This window comes from Garra rufa, chromosome 3 (assembly GCF_049309525.1).
Source record: "Garra rufa chromosome 3, GarRuf1.0, whole genome shotgun sequence".
NCBI lineage: Eukaryota > Metazoa > Chordata > Actinopteri > Cypriniformes > Cyprinidae > Garra > Garra rufa.
The window spans coordinates 1,484,489-1,495,086 of NC_133363.1; the positions used below are offsets into that span (position 1 = coordinate 1,484,489).

Below are 10,598 nucleotides of genomic sequence, written 5' to 3' on the forward strand. Positions count from 1 at the left end.
AACTTTTGAGTTCAGCTTGGAGTGAGAATTCCCACAGCAGTGTTTTTAGGGGGCTCCGGGGGCATGGTCCCCCGTAAGAAAATTTTGTATATTTTACAGTTAAATTCTATCTGGTGCACTTTGAGAGTTCACAATTAACAGCTCCAATACAGTTTCAGTGTGCAAATTAAACAAAGAAAAAAGCTGGTCAATTGACTCGATCTTGAGGTTTAAAGGGGACTTAATCCTCTTTTTAGTTGTGATGTGGTGTCTCAGTCTAAATTAGAATAAAAAATAATTTGAAAAAAGAATAATGATAATAATAATAATAATTTTATGTTATTATTCCAACAACAGTAATATTGGAAAACATTTCTGTAAAGTAAATAAAAATTAGTATTTCACTGGTATGTTATTTTATCTTATTCTACAGTAGGGGAATTACAATACTTTTGTTGTAATTTCTACACTTGCAAGCAGGGCCTAAATCTTTTTGCCATATCTGCCATTTTAATCATGATACAAACAAAATTTTTTGGTGATTTGAGAGAATTTACCAGCCATAAATATTTTTTTTTCTGGTCATGAAACTGTTTTTGCAGTTGCTGCTACTACAACTTAACATTTTTAATAAAAAATAATAATAAATTGAAAATTAGAACTTTTTAATCATGATACAAAGATGCTACACACATGTTCGTATGAGCAGTTTTTTTTTTTTTTATTTGATCTGACTTCAGCATTATGAAATTATTTGTTATTGTTTTAATATATATAAAAATGTCATACTGTGTTTTTATCATAAACTGATGTAAAATAACTTGCAGTGCTGCAAAACTATTAACTTTTTACCACAACAAGAAAAGTAATGTACAGTAAAAGAAGTCCTAGATTTAGTCATTATACTTTTATAAATAATTGCAACCGCATTTAAAAATATATATATATCAATAATACACAACAATTCAAATATATTTCTGTAGTCTGCTGTTGTGAGAAATTATATTCTTCTCATATTTGAAAATTAATTCTTCATTCATGAGGGATTTATCACTCCCGAAATTTTGCTTCTTGTACCCGGTATACAGCCGTTAGCAGGAAGAAAAACAAAACTTTTATTCAAATTCTAAACGGATTATATGTAGCCGTGGAGTGTGCAATAGCTCTTCCTTGATAATCACTAAAAACGTGTCGCTTCAGTTAATCGCAAAAGTCCCTTTATAATCAATGAACGGCTTATTTACAGTGAGAGGACTGGCAAGTGTACACAGGGAAAATCTGGCGTTTAGAGGTGAGTGAATTCAGAACGCAATGGCCAATCACAGGCGTTCAAGATCAACAGATATGTCTGTGATTGGCTACATTGCTCAGCGCTACGATAACACTTTCTTTTAGCACAAACACAAATACGCCCTGGAGCTTTTACCAAATCTGTTTAGCCAACATCTTATATTATTATAGTTTTAACTGAGGGTGCTTTTGAATGCGTGAGAAAATGGATGTGTGGCGTGAGAGCGTGTGAAAAGTGTCAATTGCGTGAGTCTCACGCTGAATGCGTGAGAGTTGGCAGCCCTGTATAACCAGTTCTGTTTTTGGCTAATGTAAAATCCCTTTTACACAAAACAAAGGAAAAATAAATGTATGTCTATAGAGCAGGGCCCGTATCCCTAAAGAATGTTTGTGCAAAAAGTGGCTCCTAGCGGCCAAATTCTAAGAAAATTCTCAGTCATGACGTTTTCTTAGAATTTCCCCAAAAAGTGACACGAAAATCCCAGTTAATATAAAAGCTATTCCTCAAGATTCCTAGCGCTTAAAAGAGCTCCTAAGGCGAGATCTGCTAAGAGCAGGGAAAAGGACTTTTAGTGGCATAGGAGTTCCCCTAAGCAGCTGCACAAAATGGCCATTTTCTGTGTTTGTAGGATATTTGTTAACAAGCCTTCATAAATAGACCAGCCAGCAATCACAGACATCGATAAAAGCTGAGCCGTGTTACCCTCGTTAAAGGAACACTCCACTTTTTTTGGAAATAGGCTCATTCTCCAACTCCCCCCGAGTTAATAAGTTGATTTTTACCGTTTTGAAATCCATTCAGCCGTTCTCCTGTTCTGGCGATATCACTTTTAGCATAGCTTAGCATAAATCATTGAATCCTATTAGACCAGTAGCATCGCGTTCAAAAATGACCAACGAGTTTCGATATTTGTCCTATTTAAAACTTGACTCTTCTGCAGTTATATCGTGTACTAAGACCAGCGGAAATGTAAAGCTGCGGTTTTCTAGGCCGATAAGATTAGGAACTACACTCCCATTTCGGCGTAATAGTCAAGGAAGTTTGCTGCCGTAACATGACCGAAGCAGGCGCAGTAATATTACAAAGCGCCTGAAATTAGATCCCAGCTAGGTAACTTCCAATGTGACCGGTGCTAAGTTTGTGTAATTCCGGTTGTTGCAGCTGTCAGAGTTGCAGCTGGTAAATTGTTAGTGGCTGGATTTACCTGTGTGTGATTAGCTATGGTTATGTGCATTGTAAGGGGCTGTGATAGTAAGTCGAAGACGTACTCTACTACCATGTTTCATAGAATTCCCACGAAAAAAAAAAGCAATTCCGACTAATGAATCAATGGCTGGCTGCTCTGAACATGGATCTCAAAACACCGTTAGCAACGATCAAGAAATGGCGTGTTTGCTCCGAGGATTTTGAACCAGATGACTATTTGGATAGTTTTACCGATACTACAGCACGGCGTCTAAAGGACACGGCGATCCCAACAATCTTCAAACTAACGTTACAGACAGGACAACAAGGAGCATCGCCCACGGCTGTAAGTGAAACATGATATTGTTGGCTAACGTTACCTGTGAAATGCAACCCCTGAAGAGTAGTTTTGGGCGAACAGTTGGCTTAGTATTTGCTATGACCAAATTCCATGTATGATTGCAAAAGAAAGTTATTGCGAACAGTCGGTGGTGTTTAAAGTCAGTTTTGACTAAAAGTGTACATCATGAATATAAGCCTGAAAATGCAAACTGACAGTATGCATTTAAAATCTTTATATTATATATTGTAGTGGTTGCAGGAATAACTTAATCTTGCGACAGCTGGCCATTAGGTCCACTCGGCGTGTGACGTTTTTTCTAGTTTATTTGATCAAACCGGAAAAAAAGTCTACTACTGCAGGATGCAGCATTGCATCCAAGTCCTCGGATGTTGCGACATGCAACTTCCTCATCAGGTAGATCCACCCTTGCCATCGATGGCAATACCTAGTCCCACTCGCGACAACACAGGCACTCACTTTCAGTTGGCATGGGCTGGCAAGCCCCACCAGCTCGAATCTGCTCTCCTCATCCCTTCTGTCCCAGAGAGTTCAGACACACTTTCTTGTCTTTCGCATTCCAAAACCTTAGCTTCAGTGAATTCTGGTTCAAATTGATACGGTTCAGGATCTGCACCAAAGTAAATATCTTCTAAATCGTCTCTCACAAATGTCTCCATGGCGAGGAACGCTGCCTGTGCTGTGCATGCACGTTGGATATGTTGACGGAAGTAAACATTTGCACATGTGCTGTGTGGTATTACTGCGCCTGCTTCGGTCATATTATGGCAGCAAACTTCCTTGACTATTACGCCGAAATGGGAGTGTAGTTCCTAATCTTATCGGCCTAGAAAACCGCTGCTTTACATTTCCGCTGGTCTTAGTACGCGATATAACTACAGAAGAGTCAAGTTTTAAATAGGACAAATATCGAAACTCGTTGGTCATTTTTGAACGCGATGCTACTGGTCTAATAGGATTCAATGATTTATGCTAAGCTATGCTAAAAGTGATGTCGCCAGAACAGGAGAACGGCTGAATGGATTTCAAAACGGTAAAAATCAACTTATTAACTCGGGGGGAGTTGGAGAATGAGCCTATTTCCAAAAAAAGTGGAGTGTTCCTTTAAGACCACACTGAGTTGTAACGTTGCAATTTCTACTTCATTAAGGACAGCCCATCTTGTTTTCAATGGGGTCCATATGGGAGTGAAAGTACAAAATATGCCAGCTAGGATATTAATATGAGCAAATAAGGCACAAATCATTATTTGAACAGGGTGTGATGAGCTTAAGTTTTCACATATTTTAGATTCTAATGTTAGGCTATAACCCCTACAGCTTACTATTCATTTTCCAGATATTTTCCTGAATGTGAAATATTATTTACAATTACAGTCTGCATAAGATTAGAGTGTATAATTATGTTTATTGATTTGAGGGTACATCCTTTGCTCGTTATCACCAAAAGTTCATTTTCATCAAACTTGTAGGATCAACCAATCACGGCTTTTGAAATGATGACTAATACCTAGCAACGGGGTCAACCACACCTCCTCACTAAGATAGGATTTCCCATCCATTCCTTGCTCAGAGTTCACTGAAAATGTTCTGGAATCACTTCTAAGCTAAAACTCCTGGCAAGGAATTTTTAGGTTAAGTTAGGAGCTCTCTGAGAGGATTCTCAGAATCTTTAGGGATACGGGCCCAGAAGTTTAACACTCCTTAGCAAGAAATAAAGTTAAAAACAGTTTTATTTTGAGTGTTTTCCTTGTTAGTATGGTTACATTGGACCATGCAACATATTTAATTAATTATTGCAGGTTTGCATCATTCAGAGTTGCATTTCACTGTTTTTTGATCATTTTAAGGAGTACTGAATCTTGTTTTTGTTTGTTTTTGTGAGTGAGATGAATTAATGCGTGTTCACATTTATTCTAGAACTAAAGTAACATCTTACTGCTGATTTCTGTCAACATGGGGACAGGAAAATCAATCAATAACTAGGGGAAAACTAACTGGCATTACTTGTGTGAAAAAGGAACTCAGATATTTTTTTGTAAATTAAAAAGTAATGCGTTACTGTAGTGTTTTGAGTTTGGACCATTCCAGCAAGCTTTAATTTTCCCAAGAATTTTTTTTTTTTTTTTTTTTCATGTTTCATCATACATAAAAGTATATGGATGCTGTGTATCTTTTGTTTCTAAGTAATAATTATTTATTTATTTTTGATGTCATTTCCTATTTTAATTATTAAAATATATCAGATTGAGTTAAATTTTGATTGATGTCAGTGGAAGGCAAGTTTTGATGCTGGATTGAGTCAAATAGAGTTCTTTGTGGTGCGAGATGAAGTACTCTACATTACTTTGTTGTTGTTGTTGTTGTTGTTTTTTTCAAGCAACTTAAAAGTAGCAAAGTAATTTGATTAGTAACTAATTTTCAGTGTTGGGGGAAACACATTACAAGTAGAGAGTTACATAATGACATCTTCAACAGTGTAAATGTATCACTGAGAAAATTACTCTTTCCAAAAAGTATATAATTACTTATAGCATTTAGAAAGTAATCAGTAATATTAATATTGACAAGTTAATGATACAAGGACAGACATGAAACGGTTCAGTTAATTATTAAAAAAATAAAATAAAAAAAAAAATAGATAAGTACATAAATTATTCTGGTCACACTTTAGATTAGGCTCCAATTCTCACTATTTTGTTTACAATTAACTATGACTTTTGCCTCAATATATTCCTAATTGTTGCTTATTAATATTTAGTGGTTAAGTTTAAGAACTGTGAAGAATTATGGAAAAGTTAAGGGTTTAGAATAAGGTATTGCAGTATAAGACATTAATATGTGACCCTGGAGCACAAAACTAGTCTTAAGTAGTAGAGGTATATTTGTAGCAATAGCCAACAATACATTGCATGGGTCAAAATTATCTAATTTTATTTAATGCTAAAAATCGTTAGGATATTGAATAAAGATCATGTTCCATTAAGATATTTTGTAAATTGTCTAACGTAAATATATGAAAACCTAAATTTTGATTAATTATTTGTATTGCTAAGAGCATAATTTAAACAACTTTAAAGGCAATTTTCTCAATATTCTGATTTTTTTTGTTTTGTTTTTCACCAGATTGCAGATTTTCAAATAGTTTTATCTCTGCCAAATATTGTCCTATTCTAACAAACCATACATCAATGGAAAGCTTATTTATTCAACTTCAGATGATGTATAAATCTCAATTTAAAAAAAAAAATGACGCTTATGACTGGTTTTGTGGTTCAGGGTCACATATGTGCTTTTTCAAGCAATAATAAACCGCCAATATCTCAATATTCACGTGAATAACCAACTAGCTAATAGTGACTATTGAAAACGTCTAGGTTACATATGAGGACAGGGAACGAGACGCTGCGTCCTGGTGGACACTATGGGAACTGCCTTCAGCATGACCGGTTCTGAAACAAGCTATAGAACAACGACAGTGAACTTGACACTGGCCGGCGCCAGCCTATGACGTCATCAACAGGCGCCAGGTGCCTGAGAGCACATCACCATCTTTTTGTCTTCAGAGTCCTCTGTTCTAAGCGAGTGAGTACAGCGATGCCTAGAGAGAAACTGTTTAGGAAGTGTGCGGATCTGTGTCAGAGAAATCTGACACCTGATGACGCACACGACCTCTGTGTGGTGTGTTTAGGTGTAGAGCACGCGCACTCTGCTCTAGAAGGAGCGGAGCGCGTTCATTGTCAGAGTTTCACCTTGAAGAAACTCCATTTTCGTTTGTCTCTTTTCTTGAGGAAGTTGGGACATCCATCCGGAAGGGAACTAAAGTATGACCAACATTCATATTAGCTCATATTTAAAGTGTATTTAAAGTGAGAAAAAAAAAAAAAACATGCATTTTAAGGTTAAATGTTGATGTTAAATCCACTATTGTATATAATGTTTTACAGTCAATTACATAAGCAGTTACTAATTAAATTAGAGAAAATAAGAGAAATCCTTTACTTTAGTTTTATAATGGAAAATTCATTCAATTATAGTAATTGATTACTTAGTAATTATACACCCAACACTGATTTTTGCTTTTTACTTCCATTAAATGTGAACAGCTGTTATAATAATATTAAGCAACTTTTCCCCTAAAATAAGAAATGGTGTCTTGATACATTTATGGTCTTTTACTTGCACTTTTAGAATTTTGCTGCAGCAATTGTGTAGAATTATTCAAATGGTGCAAAACGAATGGATAGATGTTGAAATTGGTGTCTAAAACTGGGACGTTTTGGCTAAGTCAACCAGTTGTGTGTTTCTATAAGTAATTGCTAATTAATAATACACATAATATCATAATATAATAAATAATTAATTCATTTTAATAAATAACATTTTGAATAAAAAACTCACTTTATATAACTCACTTTAAGGGCCTTAAAGAGAAGTGTGTGTGTGTGCGTGTGTGCGTGCGTGTGTGCGTGTGCGTGCGTGCGTGCGTGTGTGCGTGTCTGTGTGTGTGTGTGTGTGTGTGTGCGTGCGTGCGTGCGTGTCTGTGTGTGTGTGTGTGCGTGCGTGCGTGCGTGTGTGCGTGTCTGTGTGTGTGTGTGTGTGTGTGTGCGTGCGTGTGTGCGTGTCTGTGTGTGTGTGTGTGTGTGTGTGCGTGTGTGCGTGCGTGTGTGCGTGTGCGTGCGTGCGTGCGTGTGTGCGTGTCTGTGTGTGTGTGTGTGTGTGTGTGCGTGCGTGTGTGCGTGTCTGTGTGTGTGTGTGTGTGTGTGTGCGTGTGCGTGCGTGCGTGCGTGTGTGCGTGTCTGTGTGTGTGTGTGTGTGTGTGCGTGTGCGTGCGTGCGTGCGTGTGTGCGTGTCTGTGTGTGTGTGTGTGTGTGTGTGCGTGCGTGCGTGCGTGTCTGTGTGTGTGTGTGTGCGTGCGTGCGTGCGTGTCTGTGTGTGTGTGTGTGCGTGCGTGCGTGTCTGTGTGTGTGTGTGCGTGCGTGCGTGCGTGTCTGTGTGTGTGTGTGCGTGCGTGCGTGCGTGTCTGTGTGTGTGCGTGTGCGTGTGCGTGCGTGCGTGCGTGTGTGTGTGTGTCTGTGTACCTGGTATTCATCACGTTGTGGGGACCAAATGTCCCCACAAGGATAGGAATACCAGTAGATTTTGACCTTGTGGGGACATTTCTCAGGTCCCCATGAGGAAACAGGCTTATAAATCATGCACAATGAGTTTTTTTGATGAAGTAAAAGTGTGCACAATCTCCTGTGAGGGCTAGGTTTAGGTGTAGAGTAGATGTAGGGCGATAGAAAATACGGTTTGTACAGTATAAAAACCATTACGCCTATGGAATGTCCCCATAAAACATGTAAACCCAACATGTGTGTGTGTGTGTGTGTGTGTGTGTGTGTGTGTGTGTGTGCGTGCGTGCGTGCGTGCGTGCGTGCGTGCGTGCGTGCGTGCGTGTGTGTGTGTAGACATTGGTAAGAAATAGGTTCCAGTTCAGGGTTTCAAATGTTTTATTAAAGATCACAGAAGTAAAAGCAAACAAGGACAGCATGTTACAGAATGGTAACCTAAAACGGATTGTCCTGTCTGTAATTTGCAGAGCAAACGGGAATTGTTTTACTCTATACCTTTAATGACAATAATCCAAATTAAACCCATCTACCCAGATTTCTCCAGTTCATCAACAAGGAAGCGCTCATGTTCTACAAGACTTTGGTAAAATGTATCTTTCAGTGTAGATGTTGTCAGGAAGTCCAGAAGTGTTCTCATTTTTGCTTGACATGTTGCTGAGTTTAAGATGATTTGGTATTTTTCGTCACCAATCAGAGGTTTAATGTCATCTGCAATGGGCTCCACCAGTGACACCTTTCTGATCAACTGTGCCCTGTGCTTTTCCACAAACTCAGCACCTAGAGACACAGAAAAACAGTTGACTGATGAATGGCCACTGGACACTAGAAGAAATATGCATTATTATATAACACAAAAACACAACATTTAAAAATGTTACATTACAACACTCCCATGTAATGCAAAGTATTAATATGTTACAGTACTTAAGTATTTTTTGTCATTTTACTTTTTACTTCTTTTTTTTTTTTTTTTTTTTTTGTCAGCCTACTTTTACTTTTACAAAATAGTCAGAAGTCCGGATCTCAGTCAGAATAGCGAGATGTTAATTTGCAACTGTGAGAAAAAAAAGTTTTTTTTTTTTTTAGTTTTTAGGTTTTACTTAATTTTGTCAAACTGTATAGGAAAAAAAATATATCTCACAAAAGTATTGTTTTCTATCTAGAAAGCGTTTACTTACAAAAATATTGTCTTTCCCTCAAAAAAGTTTGCATTGAAATTTAGTTTTATTTTCTTTCACCTCTTTATTTCCGTCACAAAAGTTTTTGTGGGCGCAAACATTAGTTCTCACAAATGCAAGTTTGTATCTACAATTCCAATTTTTTTTTTTTTTTTTTTTTTTTTTTTATAGAAATTCTGGCTTTTTCTCCTAATTGGGTGATATAAACTCGGAATTGCGAGATATAAACTCAGATTTTTATTTATTTTTTCTCAGAAATTGATGATATAAACTCTTTTTTCCTCACAAATGTGAGTTTGTATCTCGCAGTTTAGATTTTTTTTTTTTTGGGGGGGGGGTGATATAAACTCACAATTGTAAGAAATAAAGTCAGCTCAGAATGGCAATATAAACTCATAATTCAGACTTTTTTTTTTCTTAGAAATGGATGAAAAAGTATTGTTTTGTCTAGAAAGATTTTGCTTAAAAAAATATTGTCTTTCCCTGGATGGATTTGCATTGAAATGTTGTTTTCTTTTCTTTTAACTTCTTTATTTCCATCACAAAAGACTTTTTGTGCATCTCCAATTCAGTTTTGTTTTTTTTTAATCCTGGCTTTTTTCCTTAGAATTGCATGATACAAACTCAGTTCACTTTGTTCTCCGAATTGGGTGATATAAACTTGCAATTGCCTGAAATAAAGTCAGAATTGCAAGATATAAACTTTCTCAGAAATTGATATAAAATCGCAAATGCGAGTTTGTATCTCACAATTCTGACTTTTTTCCTCACAAATGTGAGTTTATATCTCGTAATTTTGATTTATTTATTTTTCTCCGTATTGGGTGATATAGACTTAAAATGAGACAATGAGACTCACAAATGAGAAATAAATTCAGAATTGCAATATAATTCATAATTCAGACTTTTTTTTGCTTAAAAATAGATGATATAACTTTGCAATTGTGAAAAAAATAATAATTTACTTTTACTTTATTAATGCATTTAATTTTACTTTCAATACTTGAGTACAAAAAGTATTTTTATTTATTTATTTTTATCTTAAATGTACCTAAGTACAATAAATAACGCATACTTTAAGACTTTTACTCAAGTAATATTCGAAACGGTGACTTCAGCTTCTACCAAAGTCTTTTTTCTGGTAAAATATCTGTACTTTTACTTAAGAAAGGCGTTCAGGTACTTTATACACCACTGATTGCATGTCATAAATATCGCGCACAATAGCTGTTAAATAATAAAAGACAGATTGATTGATTGATTGATTGATTGATTGATTGATTGACTTACCAGATTTGCATTTCTCCTGTTTTTGTGTTGTAGCAGCCTCAGTAGTATGTTTGGACTGCGGTGTATGACCTGGGCGAAGATGGATAATAATAATTATAATTATTAAATAATAATTACATGGATATCCACTGAAAATATTATGAAAATTAAAGAATAAACACTACATTTTCATTGATTCATTCCTCAATTTAAAATGTA

The 10,598-nt window shown here is 36.2% G+C and overlaps 1 long non-coding RNA gene across 1 annotated transcript; it reads right to left on the reverse strand.

Annotated features, from left to right (window-relative positions):
* Positions 1–8,292: 8,292 nt before the first annotated feature.
* On the reverse strand, positions 8,293–10,471 carry LOC141331138 (uncharacterized). Its single transcript, XR_012355236.1, has 2 exons — positions 10,401–10,471; positions 8,293–8,709 (listed from the first exon to the last, which is right to left on the reverse strand). It is a non-coding gene; the product is annotated as an uncharacterized lncRNA (long non-coding RNA).
* Positions 10,472–10,598: the final 127 nt, after the last annotated feature.